The 20,791-nt window shown below is 42.0% G+C and overlaps 1 protein-coding gene across 5 annotated transcripts in view; it reads right to left on the bottom strand.

Moving 5' to 3' along the window:
- The window catches only part of LOC124001811 (protein GREB1-like), a 59,850-nt gene extending 43,682 nt beyond the window's left edge, over positions 1-16,168 (bottom strand). For 3 of the 5 annotated variants that reach the window (XM_046308900.1, XM_046308902.1, XM_046308898.1), the window contains exon 1: positions 15,278-15,445. The gene's annotated coding sequence lies outside the window, so the exon portion shown is untranslated. Of the gene's footprint in view, positions 1-15,277; positions 15,446-16,048 lie in introns of those variants that run through there. The other 2 variants (XM_046308899.1, XM_046308901.1) reach the window with 2 other exon arrangements.
- Positions 16,169-20,791: the final 4,623 nt, after the last annotated feature.

Genomic DNA, 20,791 nt, shown 5'->3' on the forward strand with positions numbered 1-20,791 from the left:
AAAATGGCCTGGAAATTGTAGTTTTTCTAGGTGGCTCCCATTTTGGCTGTAGTATTTCCAAGCTCGTGAATGAGAGCGCATTCTTTGGTATTTTTCTCCGGTGAAGACAATAACGATTCTCCGTATTGTATAGTTTATTTACGTATCAGGGTACCTAAGGTTTGATTATAAACATTGTTTGACTTGTTTGGAAAAGTTTATTAGTAATGTTTGGGATTCATTTTGTATTTTATGGATATAAAGAAGGACATTATCGAACAAAGGGACCATTTTTGATGTAACAGGGACCTTTTAGAGTGCCAACAGAAGAAGATCATCAAAGATAAGGCATTTTGCTATTTCCGACTTTCCTGCCTGGTTGAAATATGTTTTTCATGGTTTTGTATGCGGGGCGCTGTCCTCAGATAATCACATGGTGTGCTTTCGCCGTAAAGCCTTTTTGAAATTTGACACATAGCGGCTGGATTAACAAGAAGTTAAGCTTTATTTTGATATATTACATTTGTGATTTTATGAAAGTTAAATATTGATAATTCTGTAGTTTGAATTTCGCTCTCTGCAATTTCACCGGATGTTGGCCAGGTGGGAAGCTACCATCCCACTTGCACATAAGAAGTTAACAATGGAAGGAGATCTGGGAATATGGTTGAATATAAACAGTGTAGTCATTACCTCCGCAAGGCAATCATACAAGCGAAAAGCGAAGGGACAAAGTGGAGTCGCAATTCAACGGCTCAGACACGAGACGTATGTGGCAGGGTCTACAGGAGATCATGGACTACAAAATGAAAACTAGCCACATCACGATCGCGACGTCACGCTTCCAGACAAACTAAACACCTTCTTTGCCCACTTGAGGATAATACAGTGCCAACGTCGCGGCCCACTAACAAGAACTGAGCCACCCCCTCTCCTTCTCTGTGGCCAACATGAGTAAAACATTTAAACGTGTTAACCCTCCCAAGGCTGCTGGCCCAGACGGAATTCCTAGCGGCGTCCTCAGACCATGCGCAGACCAGCTGGCTGGTGTGTTTACGGACATATTCAATCAATTCTTATCCCAGTCTGCTGTCCCCACATGCTTCAAGATGGCCACCAATTTTCCTGTACCCAAGAATGCAAAGATAATTGAACTAAATGACTACTTCTGTCATCATGAAGTGCTTTGAGAGACTAGTCAAGGATCATGGAAGTAAGCTTCCAGAAAATTGCAATGGAAATGGCGGCAGTATCGAAGAGCCCTCACTGCTGCTCGATCATCATATTTTTCCAACTTAGTCAAGGAAAATAAGACCAATACGAAATGTATTTTTGATACTGTCGCAACGCTAACCAAAAAGCAGCATTCCCCAAGAGAGGATGGCTTTCACTTCAGCAGTAATAAATTCATGAACTTCTTTGAGGAAAAGATCATGATCATTAAATCTGCGTATTCCTCCAAAGCTCAGTTGTCCTGAGTCTGCACAACTCTGCCAGGACCTAGGATCAAGAGAGACACTCAAGTGTTTTAGTACTATATCTCTTGACACAATGATGGAAATAATCATGGCCTCTAATCCTTCAAGCTGCATACTGGACCCAATTCCAACTAAACTACTGAAAGAGCTGCTTCCTGTGCTTGGCCCTCCTATGTTGAACATAATAAACATAATAAACGGCTCTCTATCCACCGGATGTGTACCAAACTCACTAAAAGTGGTAGTAATAAAGCCGTGCTCCTAGACCTTAGCTTTTGATACTATCGATCACCACATTCTTTTGGAGAGATTGGAAACCCAAATTGGTCTACATGGACAAGATATCAGTTTGTCTCTGTGAATGGTTTGTCCTCTGACAAATCAACTGTAAATTTCGGTGTTCCTCAAGGTACCGTTTTAGGACCACTATTGTTTTCACTATATATTTTACCTCTTGGGGATGTCATTCGAAAACATAATGTTAACTTTCACTGCTATTCCTGTCTGAACTTAAGTATGCTCTCTCTAATTCTCTCTTTCTCTCTCTCCCTCGGAGGACCAGACCCCTTGGACCATGCCTCAGGACTACCTGGCATGATGACTCCTTGCTGTTTCCAGTCCACCTGACCGTGCTGCTGCTCCAGTTTCAACTGTTCTGCCTGCGGCTATGGAACCCTCACCTGTTCACCGGACGTGCTACCTGTCCCAGACCTTCTGTTTTCAACTCTCTAGAGACAGCAGGAGCGGTAGAGATACTCTTAATGATCAGCTATGAAAAGCCAACTATCATTTACTCCCGAGGTGCTGACTTGTTGCACCCTCGACAACTACTGTGATTATTATTATTTAACCATGCTGGTAATTTATGAACATTTGAACATCTTGGCCATGTTCTGTTATAATCTCCACCCAGCACAGCCAGAAGAGGACTGGCCACCCCTCATAGCCTGGTTCCTCTCTAGGTTTCTTCCTAGGTTTTGGCCTTTCTAGGGAGTTTTTCCTAGCCACTGTGCTTCTACACCTGCATTGCTTGCTGTTTGGGGTTTTAGGCTGGGTTTCTGTACAGCACTTTGAAATATCAGCTGATGTAAGAAGGGCTATATAAATACACCTCCACGTTACCAGCCACCCAAGATCTCAGTTTGCATACCGCCCCAACAGGTCCACAGACGATGCAATCGCCATCCCACTGCACACTGCCCTGTCCCATCTGGACAAGAGGAATACCTACACTAACGTTCAAAATTTGGGGTCACTTAGAAATGTCCTTGTTTTTAAAAGAAAGTCACATTTTTATGTCCATAAAAATCAAATAGAATTGATCAGAAATACAGTGTTAATACATTGTTAATGTTGTAAACAGTGAAGGGGTGACACAGGGATGCTGGCCTTCTAGGCAGTTCTAGGCAGTAGTGTCTGTGTTCAGACTAGTGTATGTGTTCTTTTGCCCAACTTAATCTTTTCTTTTTATTGGCCAGTCTGAGATATGTCTCTTTTTTTGCAACTCCCGGAGTCGCCTCTTCACTGTTGACGTTGAGACTGGCGTTTTGCTGGTACTATTTAATGTCATTATTTGTCATTATGGGGTATTGTGTGTTGATTTATGAGGGGGAAAAAAAGCATTTAATCCATTTTAGAATAAGACTGTAACCTAACTAAATGTGGAAAAAGTCAAGGGGTCTGAATACTTTCCAGAGGCAGTGTATACAGTCACTACCACATTCTCTATACATACTAAAGGCGTCAGCATGCTTCGGTTTGGCTATATGAACCGAAAGAGTGTGCTCGCATACTCCCTTAAAAAACCTTTGCTTGAAAAACAAGAAAAAATAGGAAATAGTACTGGTTGTCCATTTTGAGATGCCGTAGCCAGTATACACTTCCTCAAAACAGTCTGAATTAATCTAAGATACAGTGCAGTCAAAGATTTCTATAACTAAACCAAGATAGACCACAGTCTGTCATTTCCAATGGTGGGCAGTAGAAGCAAGGAAGTGGGCAGAGCCAAGCACGAGCTAGCGAGATCCTATTGGCGAGTTCGAGCTGACATCTGCATATTTCCATTCGGGAACACCTCCTCTGTGAAGTGCACGTGTGCAATAACTCAATTCGCCCTTGCACTCCTTCTAAACAACTCGATTTAAAAATAACTTTTGCAAAGGGTGAAGTCTACAAAACTTTGTCCACTCTGTTCATAACAAATTCTAGTTTTGGGAACAGAAAACTGTATTGAGATCAAATGTTTCATCGATCAGAAAATGTGTAGAACGTCGGCCAAAATTGACCTCATTCCATCTTCTCCCACTGCAGGCCAGAGGGCTTCCTCTCACTACCATATTTGGTAGTGAGTGGAAAAGCTAAGCGGATGCTTCACATTTATACATCCGGTAAAATATCTGTCTCGCTGTTCTATCTGTGGTACAGTCAGAGCTGTGGGGAAAGCACAAGGTGAAAGACACACACACATACGAGCACACACACACACACGAGCACACACACACACACACACACACACACACACACACACACACACACACACACACACACACACACACACACACACACACACACACACACACACACACACACACACACACACACACACACACACACACACACACACACACACAAATACTGTATACGCACATATGTGTAGTGCTACTTTCTGGTGAGGTTTAATACACTGGGCCAGTTTATGAGGAAAAGAAGAGAAGGAAGACAAAACAGTGAAATGACCAGAGCAAGAAAAGTCATCATCACACCTCTAACTTCACTGAATGGAGGGTTTTCAAAAGGAGAGAAAGATAGGAAAGGAGAGGGAGGGCAGGAGATAAAAGGAGAGGTGGACTGATGGCGCTTTGGGGCCTTAAATAGCCCCTCACTCCCCCTCGCCTCAACCCCTGACAGGGAGGTAGCAGTTTCTTTCATCTTTCATCTTTCCCTCCCCTCCTCCCCATCTCCTCCCTTTCTTCCTCCTCTTTCTTTCCCCCACGGAGAGCAGTAGCACTATTGCGCCTGTTTATGCAGGCAGATTGCTAAAGAGTGACTTCAAAATTGGACATCTATCCATGTCCTGAGGACGTTGGGAAATGCTTTCAAAACGATCTGCTAGGGTCAACAGTGAATGCTATTACCATTAAGTAGGCTTGGGTTTTGCTAGGGCGATGGGGTGAAGGATGGGTCTAATCCCATGATTCTGGATCAGAAGGTTATGTGTTCGATCCCAGTGGGGGACACTTGTAAAATAGTTTCTTTTTCAAACCTATCCCAAACCTTAACCCTTATCTTAATCATTCAGAATGAGTGACTAAACGTAATGTTTTAACCCTATCCCAAACCTTAACCCTTATCTTAATCATTCAGAATGAGTGACTAAACGTAATGTTTTAACCCTATCCCAAACCTTAACCCTTATCTTAATCATTCAGAATGAGTGACTAAACGTAATGTTTTAACCCTATCCCAAACCTTAACCCTTATCTTAATCATTCAGAATGAGTGACTAAACGTAATGTTTTAACCCTATCCCAAACCTTAACCCTTATCTTAATCATTCAGAATGAGTGACTAAACGTAATGTTTTAACCCTATCCCAAACCTTAACCCTTATCTTAATCATTCAGAATGAGTGACTAAACTTAATGTTTTAACCCTATCCAAAATCTTAACTCTTTAACCTTCTGAATTTGATGTTTGGAGAAATAGAACAATACTGAAAGGAGGAGTCAACGCATGATGTCAAAAACCACTTGAAATGTGATGTTTAGAGCAATTTAGGAATTGGATGTTTGGGGAAACGTGGAGGAAAGTCTAATTCTGCAGTGAGACTGTGAGAGCATATTGTGTTTATGACCCTTCTCTCTCTCACACACACATTTCAGTCTTGTATTCAAGAGCCTCTACAACCCCTTGTCAAACAGCGCTTAAAATGCAGCTTTTCTACCGATCTCAACCTCACATTACAAATCACAGAGTGGAGATGCTGCCTATCATGAGCATATTTTATGGTACATTTGATTAAAATAGTCAGTTAAAACATGGATAGCACTCTTAAAGGAAAATCCCACTCAAAAACTATCTTTTGGTATTTGTTTCATTAGTCCATTGTTGACATATTCCCCAAATGTTTTACACTCTTAGAAAAAAAGGTTCCAAAAGGGTTCTTTGGTTTTCCCCATAGGATAACCCTTTTTGGTTCCAAGTAGAACCCTTTTGAGTACCATGTAGAGGGTTCTACCTGGAACCAAAAAGGGTTCTTCAAGGGGTTCTCCGATTCTCTTTTGGGTTCCCCAGAGGGTTCTACATGGAACCCAAAAGGGTTCTACCTGAAACCTAAAAGGGTTCCCCCTGGAACCAGTAATGGTTATCCTATGGCGACTGCCGAGCAATTCTTTGGAACTCTTTTGTCTAAGAGTGTACATATGGGGAACGATCTTCCTTGGAAAATAAGTCTTTGATGCCATCAATGGGACTTCCTGGTAAGAATACATCTGATAGATGAAAGTAGACTGTGTCAGTGTGGGATCTCTGTCCTGTGTCAGTGTGGGATCTCTGTCCTGTGTCAGTGTGGGATCTCTGTCCTGTGTCAGTGTGGGGATCTCTGTCCTGTGTCAGTGTGGGATCTCTGTCCTGTGTCAGTGTGGGATCTCTGTCCTGTGTCAGTGTGGGATCTCTGTCCTGTGTCAGTGTGGGATCTCTGTCCTGTGTCAGTGTGGGATCTCTGTCCTGTGTCAGTGTGGGATCTCTGTCCTGTGTCAGTGTGGGGGATCTCTGTCCTGTGTCAGTGTGGGATCTCTGTCCTGTGTCAGTGTGGGATCTCTGTCCTGTGTCAGTGTGGGATCTCTGTCCTGTGTCAGTGTGGGGATCTCTGTCCTGTGTCAGTGTGGGATCTCTGTCCTGTGTCAGTGTGGGATCTCTGTCCTGTGTCAGTGTGGGATCTCTGTCCTATGTCAGTGTGGGATCTCTGTCCTGTGTTAGTGTGGGATCTCTGTCCTGTGTCAGTGTGGGATCTCTGTCCTGTGTCAGTGTGGGGATCTCTGTCCTGTGTCAGTGTGGGATCTCTGTCCTGTGTCAGTGTGGGATCTCTGTCCTGTGTCAGTGTGGGATCTCTGTCCTGTGTCAGTGTGGGATCTCTGTCCTGTGTCATTGTGGGATCTCTGTCCTGTGTCAGTGTGGGGATCTCTGTCCTGTGTCAGTGTGGGGTTCTCTGTCCTGTGTCAGTGTGGGATCTCTGTCCTGTGTCAGTGTGGGATCTCTGTCCTGTGTCAGTGTGGGATCTCTGTCCTGTGTCAGTGTGGGATCTCTGTCCTGTGTCAGTGTGGGATCTCTGTCCTGTGTCAGTGTGGGATCTCTGTCCTGTGTCAGCGTGGGATCTCTGTCCTGTGTCAGTGTGGGATCTCTGTCCTGTGTCAGTGTGGGGATCTCTGTCCTGTGTCAGTGTGGGATCTCTGTCCTGTGTCAGTGTGGGATCTCTGTCCTGTGTCAGTGTGGGGATCTCTGTCCTGTGTCAGTGTGGGGATCTCTGTCCTGTGTCAGTGTGGGATCTCTGTCCTGTGTCTGTGTGGGATCTCTGTCCTGTGTGTGTTCTCACCCTAACAAGCAGACACTGGCCTTCTAAAGAGTAGAAGGGAGGTGCAGAAGAAGAACATTATAGACTTTTATCCATCTATAAGAGCAGGGCCTAAATTACACACACACACACATTCACGTGCACACACACAAACACATGCTAACAAGATCTCACGGTTTTACCGATTTGACTTCAGATTTTGACATTCGTTGATGTTTCTCCAAACGTAAAATTTCTAAGTTCTACAAACGTTACATTTCAACGGTTAAGTTTGGGAAAGGGTTACGGTTACAAAAGAAACAACTGGACAGTTAAGTTTAGGCATTATTACCTAATGGTTAAGTTACGGTTTAGGCATTATTACCTAATGGTTAAGTTAAGGTTTAGGCATTATTACCTAATGGTTAAGTTAAGGTTTAGGCATTATTACCTAATGGTTAAGTTAAGGTTTAGGCATTATTACCTAATGGTTAAGTTAAGGTTTAGGCATTATTTCCTAATGGTTAAGTTAAGGTCTAGGCATTATTACCTAATGGTTAAGTTAAGGTTGAGGCATTATTACCTAATGGTTAAGTTAAGGTTGAGGATAGAGCTACAACAGACAAAACTTGCCAATTAAGTTTAGCAAATATCATACCCCCTTAAGAATGCTATAACGTCCTCTGTTATTGTTATGGTGAGAGGTTAGCATGTCTTGGGGGTATGATATGAAATGCTAACATCCTCTGTTATTGTAATGGTGATAGGATAGAGAGAGAGAGAGAGAGAGAGAGAGAGAGAGAGAGAGAGAGAGAGAGAGAGGTCACGATCAGATGAGCTCCTGCATTTTTCAGCATTTTCTTTAAAAAAGATAGATTAGGAGTTAGATAAACTTGGATTTTTTGTAAGGAACACATACTGGATTCTACCCTCTACAACATAACCTTTACTTCAAATCAACACTTGATTTTGGACGGAATTACGGAATCACCTGGAAGGTTCACAACTACCAAGATGTATTACTCTATACAGCAAATTCTCTGGAAAACAACGGAAACCTGAAAACACCATCCAACCTTGAACTGAGTGAGTAATGTTTAGTCTGAAACTATATTTTATCTCCAAAAGCCAAGAAGAAAAATACACAACATTACTTTATAAGGACTGAATTCTAACATAATTCTACCAAGCTTGATACAGCTTCAACTAGCACTGACGTGTCAAGTGAGAGGTGTCAAAGCCCATTAGCCCAACAATGGCAGGAGAGTCACACAGTCTACCCCAACCAAATGGAGAGGCCTTAGAAGCTCCCTCCCGCTGTTCAGAGGTAATTAAAATACAGTACCCTTTGCATGTAAAGAATGATAAGGCAAGAAAAGACTACAAAATGAAGCTCCTTATGGAAAATCAAGAGACACTTTTTGCTGACTATTACAAAAATGGGAACATCAGCAACCTTATCTTCCACACAAACCATCCCCTGGCATGGCACAGTGCTATATTAGCACACTACCCCTTTGTTAAGAGAGGGGGGGTTAACGAGGGGTGGAAACTTAGAATACTTGATAATGAGGACTCTGAGTCAGGTAATATAAATATCTATAAGTCCGGAACAGTAATGGTACAGGGTAACCCCAAACAGTTTCAGCTGGACTTTCAGCTAATCAAAGAATTAGCCCAGCAAGAGAAGCTCTCCCTTGATAAAGATACCCCCACACCGAGCGGGTCAGACCAGACCTCTTCATTATGTAACCCCACAGACGAGCCACCCCCAGCGGAGAGTCAACCTCCCAGCACAGATTACCACTCCCTCATTGAAATGAAGGACAAATTAACCCAGCTGGAGGTGAGGCAGGTAGAGCTGGAACAGCAGGTGATTACACTTCAGTCAGCACAGACCCAGACAACAGTCCAGCACAACAACAGCCCCTTAACCAGACCCGGAGAGCTGGAGGTGGACAGAGACATATCTGCACTCTGGACAGTGGTGAGACAACTACAACAGGAGAAAGAGGAGCAGAACAGAGCACTAGAGGAGAGTATCAGACTGCTGGTGTAGGAGAGGTTGAGGGGGATGGAGGAGAGGGTGAGGGGGACGGAGGAGAGGTTGAGGGGGACGGCGTGTGACAGAGAACAACCCACTAGAGAGGTGGCCACCCCCACAGAGAAGCCAGCAGAACAGCCCACCTCAGCACCCAACAAAATTCTCGACACCACAGCAGAACAGTCGAATGAAGAACCCCAAGCCCAGCGGCTCTCACACCCTCTGAGCACCCCTCCTGTCAGCCACCCTGATAGCCTTTCTGACAACCCCCCCACACCCACTGAGGACAAACACAAGACACAGATTGTACTACTTATGGACTCAAACACAGTGTGTCTAAACTCTGGACCAACTAGGCTCAACTGAGGACCAACTAGGGTCACCCAGCCACATAATAATACACACAGGCACAAACAACCTTAGAACACAGCAGGAAAGGGTGGCCACAGCACTGAAGGGAGTGATTGAAAATGCTCTTTCTACTTTCCCCAACGCACAAGTGGTTATCTCCACCCTGCTACCACGAAAAGACTTCCACCCTGCCACAATACAGCGGGTAAACGCAAGTATTTCCCGTGACTGTGCCTCAAAACCAAATGTTTTCCTGGCCCACCACTCCACCCTGGACTTGAACAGCCCTATGACCAGGTCCACACCTCTACAAGGCAGCAGTGCCCACCTTTGCCCCAACTCTAAAGGACATCGCTCTCAAATGTATCCCCAACACTTCACACAGGAGCAAAAGATCAATAGACACCCCACCCAGACCAGCGAGACACCCTCCCAGACCTGCAGGACCCCCCCTGGACCTACACATAGAGGACCCACGCCAAGAGGAATTACATCCAGACCACAGCACACCCAGACACATCAACACCCCCACCCCAACCAATCAACACTCCCCCACGTCAACCATGCCCACACCCCATTTAGGCCCCCTCAGATCAGACCTATGCCACTCCTGCCCACCCCATGCACCCCACCCCCGCAAAGAGGGCCTCAACATGGAAGCCACACATACGCCCAGGTAGTGAGCGGGCAAACAGTCCCAACCCCCACTCTCACACTCGCCCAAGCCAATGGCATGTACCAGATGCTCAGCAGGCTCTGCTCACACTTACTGGCCTGAGGCCAAACCACGACAAACAAACAACACACACACACACACACACACACACACACACACACACACACACACACACACACACACACACACACACACACACACACACACACACACACACACACACACACACACACACACACACACACACACACACACACACACACACACACACACACACACACACACACACACACACACACAGTCCTAACCTACTAAAGGTTCACATTATAGGCACAGCCAGATGCATTCAGAGCTCCTCCATCTCAAGGCATGAGCTAGGAAATGTTTGTTTGTTCTTTGTGTGTGTGTGTATTTCAGTGTATGTGTGTGTGTGTTGTGTGCGCACGTATGTGCACAGTGTGTGTGTGTGTTTTATTTATTTTTGTGTCAGTGTCAGCTGGTGAATATGGCAGCAGGCAGCTCTTTGAAACGGAGCTGAATACTCTGAGGCCAACCCCTCGTGAGATGGGAATCCAGTTTAGCAGATGCTACAACATTACTGACCCTAAACAAACACATTCTTTCACTGTTTTCTCAATAGCTTCTTGGATCAATGTGCCCATCCAGGGACACAAGCTGCCCAGGAGGGATAGGGATGTGGAATAGGGAATATAAGACAAGGAATATGGAATAGAGGCTGTTCCCGGAAAAAACTCTGAGGCAGCTCTCTGAACTTCCTTGAAATGGTACACAGTGTCGCTCTTAAGTATCTTTCTCAAATAAACAAAAAAGTAATTATATATACTATGTAAGTACATGTATATACCATGTAATGGAATCTTTGCTACATCTCATTAGTCCTAAATTGTTACAATTATTCTTTGTTCTCTCTCTCTCCCCCTTTCGCTCTCTCAGACTCAAACTGTCTCTCTCTTTCTCCCCCTTTCCCTCTCTCAGACTCAAACTGTCTCTCTCTCTCTCTCTCTCCCTTTCCCTCTCTCAGACTCAAACTGTCTCTCTCTCTCTCTCTCTCTCTCTCTCCCTTTCCCTCTCTCAGACTCAAACTGTCGCTCTCTCTCCCTTTCCCTCTCTCAGACTCAAACTGTCTCTCTCTTTCTCCCCCTTTCGCTCTCTCAGACTCAAACTGTCTCTCTCTCTCCCTTTCCCTCTCTCAGACTCAAACTGTCTCTCTCTTTCTCCCCCTTTCGCTCTCTCAGACTCAAACTGTCTCTCTCTTTCTCCCCCTTTCGCTCTCTCAGACTCAAACTGTCTCTCTTTCTCCCCCTTTCGCTCTCTGACTCAAACTGTCTCTCTCTTTCTCCCCCTTTCCCTCTCTCAGACTCAAACTGTCTCTCTCTTTCTCCCCCTTTCGCTCTCTGACTCAAACTGTCTCTCTCTTTCTCCCCCTTTCCCTCTCTCAGACTCAAACTGTCTCTATCTTTCTCCCCCTTTCGCTCTCTCCTTTCTTACCCACCCTCTTCCTGCTATCTTTTCTCTGCATCTTCTATTCCCAAGTCCTCTCTCTTCCCTTTCCTACTGCCTTGTACTCTCTCTCACTCTCTCTCGCTCTCCATCCCCCACAAGTGTTTGTCATCTCACTCTAGTGTTAACAGGAATAGCTGCTCCTCAGTGACACACATATCTGTGTCATCTAGGCTGTCTGGGTCTGTGTCATCTAGGCTGTCTGGGTCTGTGTCATCTAGGCTGTCTGGGTCTGTGTCATGTAGGCTGTCTGGGTCTGTGTCATCTAGGCTGTCTGGGTCTGTGTCGTCTAGGCTGTCTGGGTCTGTGTCATGTAGGCTGTCTGGGTCTGTGTCATCTAAGCTGTCTGGGTCTGTGTCATCTAGGCTGTCTGTGACACAGACTATATTAAAGTGGGGTTTAAAATATCTTTGTGACCCACCAAATAAACAAAACCATCAAACACAAACCAGTCTTTAACAGCGATCCAAGTGTCAAGCCATAACCCCCCAGACCAGTATGTCTAATCCAGAGAGAACAATACAAGCATCTTACTTTCTTTTGCACCTAATAGTCTCTGGTTACTGGATGGTTCCCTTCCCAGCAAGGTGAAAAAACAGACCTCACTCCTTTTTACTGGACTTGGCTGTATTAGACCTCATCTCATTGTCACTGTAAATATTATATTAGACCTCATCTCCTTGTCACTGTAAATATTATATTAGACCTCATCTCATTGTCACTGTAAATATTATATTAGACCTCATCTCCTTGTTACTGTAAATATTATATTAGACCTCATCTCCTTGTTACTGTAAATATTATATTAGACCTCATCTCCTTGTCACTGTAAATATTATATTAGACCTCATCTCCTTGTTACTGTAAATATTATATTAGACCTCATCTCCTTGTTACTGTAAATATTTTAATGTAGACCTCATCTCATTGTTACTGTAAATATTATATTAGTTCTCATCTCCTTGTTACTGTAAATATTTTAATGTAGACCTCATCTCATTGTCACTGTAAATATTATATTAGACCTCATCTCCTTGTCACTGTAATTATTATATTAGACCTCATCTCTTTGTCACTGTAAATATTATATTAGACCTCATCTCCTTGTCACTGTAAATATTATATTAGACCTCATCTCCTTGTTACTGTAAATGTTATATTAGACCCCATCTCCTTGTTATTGTAAATATTATATTAGACCTCATCTCATTGTCACTGTAAATATTATATTAGACCTCCTCTCCTTGTCACTGTAAATATTATATTAGACCTCATCTCCTTGTTACTGTAAATATTATATTAGACCTCATCTCCTTGTTACTGTAAATATTATATTAGACCTCATCTCCTTGTCACTGTAAATATTATATTAGACCTCATCTCCTTGTTACTGTAAATATTATATTAGACCTCATCTCCTTGTTACTGTAAATATTTTAATGTAGACCTCATCTCATTGTTACTGTAAATATTATATTAGTTCTCATCTCCTTGTTACTGTAAATATTTTCATGTAGACCTCATCTCATTGTCACTGTAAATATTATATTAGACCTCATCTCCTTGTCACTGTAAATATTATATTAGACCTCATCTCCTTGTCACTGTAAATATTATATTAGACCTCATCTCCTTGTTACTGTAAATATTATATTAGACCTCATCTCCTTGTTACTGTAAATATTATATTAGACCTCATCTCCTTGTCACTGTAAATATTATATTAGACCTCATCTCCTTGTTACTGTAAATATTATATTAGACCTCATCTCCTTGTCACTGTAAATATTATATTAGACCTCATCTCCTTGTTACTGTAAATATTATATTAGACCTCATCTCCTTGTTACTGTAAATATTTTAATGTAGACCTCATCTCATTGTCACTGTAAATGTTCTAATGTAGACCTCATCTCCTTGTCACTGTAAATGTTCTAATGTAGTCCACATCTCCTTGTCACTGTAAATATTATATTAGACCTCATCTCCTTGTCACTGTAAATATTATATTAGACCTCATCTCCTTGTTACTGTAAATATTATATTAGACCTCATCTCCTTGTTACTGTAAATATTTTAATGTAGACCTCATCTCCTTGTCACTGTAAATGTTCTAATGTAGACCTCATCTCCTTGTCACTGTAAATGTTCTAATGTAGACCTCATCTCCTTGTCACTGTAAATGTTCTAATGTAGTCCACATCTCCTTGTCACTGTAAATATTATATTAGACCTCATCTCCTTGTCACTGTAAATGTTCGAATGTAGTTCTCATCTCCTTGTCACTGTAAATATTATATTAGACCTCATCTCCTTGTCACTGTAAATGTTCTAATGTAGACCTCATCTCCTTGTCACTGTAAATATTTTAATGTAGACCTCATCTCCTTGTCACTGTAAATATTTTAATGTAGACCTCATCTCATTGTTACTGTAAATATTATATTAGACCTCATCTCATTGTCACTGTAAATATTATATTAGACCTCATCTCCTTGTCACTGTAAATGTTCTAATGTAGACCTCATCTCCTTGTCACTGTAAATGTTCTAATGTAGTCCACATCTCCTTGTCACTGTACTGATTCTATTTCTGGCAGCAGCAGCTCTGTCAAAAGCAGCAGGATGGAGACAACTAGACTCTGGCCTTGAGAACAGTCTAGGAGAAAAACACAAAGCTTGTGTTGTCTACACACGTACGTGACTATATCCTACTAGCAGGATTCAGAAGATAAATGTGCAACATAGGCCATCAGACATGCATTTCAATCATTTCTGCTTTTACTTATTTTACTTGCTTCCTAATTCTTAGGTCTACTTGCTAATTAAGTAACATAAGTAAGGATCAGATATTCAACTCCTCATGACTGTGGAGATTATTGGAGGCTACAATCCTAAAAACACCTCTGCATTTTACTCATTAAAAAAAGAAACTCAAGGCTCTAACATTGAAACTCAAAACATTAACACTAAAAAAACATTGAAACTCAAAACATTAACACTCAAAACATTAACACGCAAAAAACATTGATACACAAAACATTGAAACTCAAAACTGTGAAATTCAAAACATGAATGTACCATATGAGAGTGTCAATATATACTTTTGTAAATCTCATATTATATTCTCTATGGAACACGTGTAGACTAGTTGTGTCTCTTGTTATACTTTTGTAAATCTCATATTATATTCTCTATGGAACACGTGTAGACTAGTTGTGCCTCTTGTTATACTTTTGTAAATCTCATATTATATTCTCTATGGAACACGTGTAGACTAGTTGTGCCTCTTGTTATACTTTTGTAAATCTCATATTATATTCTCTATGGAACACGTGTAGACTAGTTGTGTCTCTTGTTATACTTTTTGAATATAATTTAAATGGGCTGTTAAATATAATAGCTGTAACGTCAGATTTCAAATAACCTATTTTGTCCCCTAATGTTTATTGTCGGTTCTTCAGACTGAAACTGTTGGTACATTGTAACAACATGTGTTACAACAATGTAACAACACTATCCTAATACATTACTTATGCAGATCAGACAACGGCCACGCAGCAAGCTGTGTCCGAAGGGTCCCTCCATAATATTGGCAGCCACAAACGTAAGTCAGAGAACACTCACATTTGCAACTCGATGTGCCTCAGACACACAAATACAAAAATAAAGTCAACTTACCTGCAAATCAAACTGATAATGCCGATAAAAATCCAATAGCGACTTGTTAAATGATTAGGTCCATATCTCCGCGAGTAGAGGTGTGGTCATCCGGTCAGTGAAGAGTGGAAGGACTGGGTGATTTGGATTGACACTCGTGTAATCCCCTGATCCCCTGGAGTAGGGATGGGCAATTTTGATGGGGGTGGGGGCCACCATAAACCTGAACTCCTCATAGGAGTTCGCGAGTCTGCATACCAACATCCGTACGACATTGCTGCATTTTTTAAGTTTTAGAGTTAATTTCGTGCAATTCTGCAGTTTTAAATAAAGCTTGCTGCAATTCTACACATTTTGCCATGGGGAGAGAGAATAATTGTGCAATTGTCATTTTATGCAATTCATCTCATTGTGCCGAGAGGACAATTAGCTGTTTTATAGTTAATTTCCTGCAATTCTGCACATTGTGCCATAGGGTGCAGAGCAGTTTTTAATATGACAGCTGAGTGAGACTGTCTGGGTGCTAGACACCAGGCGGTCTAGCACCCAGGCCGGTAATTCGACCATGATAAGTTTAGATAGCTGCCCGCGAAACTACACTACGAACCAAAGGTTTAGGTTACTAAATTACAGTATAGGACTGTTAACCGCCTATGTTATAAATTATCTTACGGGTGCTAGTTTACCAAAGTGTAGCATATTTTATATATGAGATATTCGATAAGAAGCTAACACTCTCCACCCTATGTCACTTTCTGGAAAATTATGAGTTAGCTTATCCCATGCAATTACCTATGTTACCGCCATGGTCACCGTGCCATGCTTATTACCTTGACCGATAAAAACGTATTGAAACTTCGAAGTCGTCATCTTAACTTTTTAAACATGAAGGAGGTTCTTTCTCCATGCGATGCGCTGTCGCCATCTTCTGGATTTCCAGTGGAACTACGGCACTCTCTCCTACATGTAGGCATGCCTTCAGCAGAGCATATAGCGCATGACGTGTGCTGCAATCGAATATCTGTTTATATTTAATAAAGACCAATCAAATTAAATAAACAGCACGATGAAAAATGTTGAACCCCCCCCCCACACACACAATCCCCCCCACACAATGTTCTTTCTAAGCAGAAATGACAAGACTCTGGACTGATACATAGTCAAGTAGGCCTACTGGCTTCATTTGTTTGCACATTTCTCTCTCTCTCTCTCTCTCTCTCTCTCTCTCTCTCTCTCTCTCTCTCTCTCTCTCTCTCTCTCTCTCTCTCTCTCTCTCTCTCTCTCTCTCTCTCTCTCTCTCTCTCTCTTTCTGTCCATCTCTGTCAATTTAATTAAACTCAATTCAAAGGGCTTTATTGGCAATCAATCAACAAAAGTGAAATAAACAATACAATTTTTACAGTAAACATTACACTCAAATGTTTCAAAATAATAGAGACATTTCAAATATCATATTATGATTATGTAGCCTACAGTGTGGTACAAATGTGCAAATAGTTAAAGTACAAAAGGGAAAATAAAGAAACATAAATGTGGGTTGTATTTATAATGGTGTTTGTTCTTCACTGGTTGCCCTTTTCTTGTGGCAACAGGTCACACATCTTGCTGCTGTGATGTCACACTGGTATTTCACCCAGGAGATATGGGAGTTTATCAAAATTTGATTTGTTTTTCAAATTGGTTGTGGGTCTGTGTAATCTGAGGAAAATATGTCTCAAATATGGCCATACATTTGGCAGGAGGTTAGGAAGTGCAGCTCAGTTTCCACCTCATGTTGTGGGCAGTGAGCACATAGCCTGTCTTCTCTTGAGAGCCAGGCCTGCCTACAGCGGCCTTTCTCAATAGCAAGGCTATGCTCACTGAGTCTGTACATAGTCAAAGCTTTCCTTAAGTTTGGGTCAGTCACAGTGGTCAGGTATTCTGCCGCTGTGTATTCTCTGTTTAGGGCCAAATAACATTCTAGTTTGCTATGTCTTTTGGTAATTCTTTCCAATTTGTCAAGTAATTATATTTTTGTTTTCTCATGATTTGGTTGGGTCTAATTGTGTTTCTGTCCTGGGGCTCTGTGGGGTTTGTTTGTGTTTGTGAACAGAGCCAGACTCTTCTCTAGGCTCATCTCTCTGTAGGTGATGGCTTTGTTATGAAAGGTTTGGGAATCGTATTCTGTTTAAGTGGTTGTATTAATTAACGTCTCTTTTTTGGATTTGGATAATTAGCAGGTGTCATCCTAATTCTGCTCTGCATACCTTATTTGGTGTTTTACATTGTACAAGGCGGATGTTTCTGCAGAATTCTACATGCAGAGTCTCAATTTGGTGTTTGTCCCATTTTGTGAATTAACCAATTTGGTAAGCGGACCCCACACAACCTTAGAGGCCAATGGGTTCTATAACTGATTAAATATGTTTTCGGGGGTAGATCAGCTTTATTATTGCAGATTGTGGGTTCTATCAATGTAATTGTCTGCATTATTTCCAATCACTCTTATACTGTATATATATATTTAAATATATGTACAGTATTATTTTCAATATTTATTTTTTAATTCAATTATTCAAGTATTTTTTGTCAGATCCTAATTGGGATGCCAAATTTGTTGTTCCTTTTGATGGCATAGAAGGCCCTTCTTGCCTTGTCTCTCAATTCAAGTTATGTATCGGTCTTCTTTTGTGTTCCAGGGCAACGGTGTCTAGATGGAATTTGTATTTCTGGTCTTTGCAACTGGATCTTTTTTGTCTTCCTGAGATTTACTGTCAGGGCCCGGTCTGTCAGGGGCCAGGTCTGTCAGGGCCCAGGTCTGTCAGGGCCCAGGTCTGTCAGGGCCCAGGTCTGTCAGGGCCCAGGTCTGACAGAATCTGCACAGAAGATCTAGGTGTTGCTCCAGGCCCTCCTTGGTTGGGGACAAAAGCACCAGATCATCAGCAAACTGTAGACATTTGACTTCAGATTCTAGTAGGATGAGGCTGGGTGATGCAGACTGTTCTAGTGCCCTCACCAATTCATGTTTATGTTGAAGAGGGTGGGGCTCAAGCTGCATCTATGCATCTCACCCCATGACACTGTGGAAAGAAATCTGTGTTTTTTTGTCAATTTTAACTGCACACTTATTGTTTGTGTTCATGGATTTTACAATGTTGTATGTTTTTCCCCCAACACCGCTTTCCATCAATTGGTATAGCAGACCCTCGAGCCAACTTGAGTCAAAAGCTTATTCAGGAATCAACAAAACATGAGAAGACTTTGTTTTCATTTCAGTTTGTTTTTCAGTCAATTAGGGTGTGCAGGGTGAATACGTGGTCTGAAGTATGGTCATTTGGTAAAAAGTACATTTAACATTTGCTCACAACATTGTTTTCACTGAGGAAATCTAAGAGTCTGCTGTTAATGATAATGCAGAGGATCTCCCCAAGGTTGCTGTTGACGCATATCCCAGAGTAGTTATTGGGGTTGAATTTGTCTCCACTTTTGTTAATTGGGGGGGGGGGGTCAGTCCTTTGTTCCAAATATTGGTGAAGTTCCCAGAGTTGAGGATGATGTTAAACCGTTTAAGTAGAGCCAATTTGAATTTCTGGTCTGTATATTTAATTATTTAATTTAGGATATCATCAACACCACAGGCCTTTGTGGGTTGGAGGGTTTACATTTTGTCCTCTAGTTCATTCAATGTATTTGGAGAATCCAGTGGGTTCTGGTAGTCTTTAATAGCTGATTCTAAGATTTAAAATTGATCATGTATATATGTTACTACTTCTACTACTTTTACTACTTCTACTACTACTACTACTACTACTACTACTACTACTACTACTACTACACCTATTACTAACTACTACTTTTACTGCTTCTACTACTACTATTACTAACTACTACTTTTACTGCTTCTACTACTACTACTTCTACTACTACTACTACTACTACTGCTTCTACTACTACTACTACTACTATTACTAACTACTACTTTTACTGCTTCTACTACTACTACTTCTACTACTACTACTACTACTACTGCTTCTACTACTACTATTACTAACTACTACTTTTACTGCTTCTACTACTACTACTTCTACTACTACTACTACTACTACTACTACTACTGCTTCTACTACTACTACTACTACTATTACTAACTACTACTTTTACTGCTTCTACTACTACTACTTCTACTACTGCTACTACTACTACTACTACTACTTCTACTACTACTACTACTACTACTACTACTACTTCTACTATTACTAACTACTACTTTTACTGCTTCTAGTACTACTACCACTACTACTACTACTACTTCTACTACTACTACTTCTACTACTACTACTACTACTACTACGTCTACTACCACTATTGCTACTACACTCTTAGAAAAAAAGGTGCTATCTAGAACCTAAAAGGGTTCTTCGACCTTCCCCATAGGGGAACAATTTGAAGAATGGTTCCAGGTATAACCCTTTTGGATTCCATGAAGAGCCTTTCTAGAGAGGGTTCTACATAGAACCCAAAAGAGTTCTACCTGGAACCAAAAACGGTTCTCCTATGGGGACAGCCAAAGAACCATTTTGGAAACCTTTCTATCAGCATGTTAAATGTGCAACCAGAGGGAAAAAACTCTGGACCACCTTTACTCCACACACAGAGATGCATATAAAACTCTCCCTCACCCTCCATTTGGCAAATTTGACCATAATTCCATCTTCTTGATTTCGGCTTACAAGAAAAAACTAAAGCAGGAAGCACCAGTGACTAGATCAATAAAAAAGTGGTCAGCTGAAGCAGATGCTAAGCTACAGGACTGTTTAATAGCACAGACTGGAATATGTTCCGGGATTCCTCCAATGGCATTGAGGAGTACACCATATCTGTCATTGGCTTCATCAATAAGTGCATCGATGACCTCGTCCCCACAGTAACTGTACGTACATACCCCAACCAGAAGCCATGGATTACAGGCAGTATCTGCACTGAGCTAAAGGCTAGAGCTGCTGCTTTCAAGGAGCAGGACTCTAACCCGGAAGCTTATTAGAAATCTCGCTATGCCCTCCGACGAACCATCAAACAGGCAAAGCGTCAATATAGGACTAAGATTGAGTCATACTACACTGGCTCTGACACTCGTCGGATGTGGCAGGGCCTGCAAACCGTTACAGACTACAAATGGAAGCACAGCTGAGAGCTGCCCAGTGACATGAGCCTACCGGACGAGCTAAACTACTTCTATGCTCGCTTCGAGGCAAATAACACTGAAACATGCATGAGGGCACCAGCTGTACCGGAAGACTGTGTGATCACGCTTTCTGCAGCCGATGTGAGTAACACCTTTAGACAGGTCAAAGTTCACAAGGCTGCAGGGCCAGATGGATTATCAGGACGTGTACTGTGAACATGCACTGACCAACTGGCAAGTGTCTTCACTGACATTTTCAACCTCTCCCTGTCCGTGTCTGTAATAGCAACAGGTTTTAAGCAGACCACCATAGTGCCTCTGCCCAAGAGCACTAAGGTAACCTGCCTAAATGACTACCGACCCGTAGCACTCAT

The sequence above is a fragment of the Oncorhynchus gorbuscha genome, linkage group LG17 (assembly GCF_021184085.1).
Source record: "Oncorhynchus gorbuscha isolate QuinsamMale2020 ecotype Even-year linkage group LG17, OgorEven_v1.0, whole genome shotgun sequence".
Lineage (NCBI taxonomy): Eukaryota > Metazoa > Chordata > Actinopteri > Salmoniformes > Salmonidae > Oncorhynchus > Oncorhynchus gorbuscha.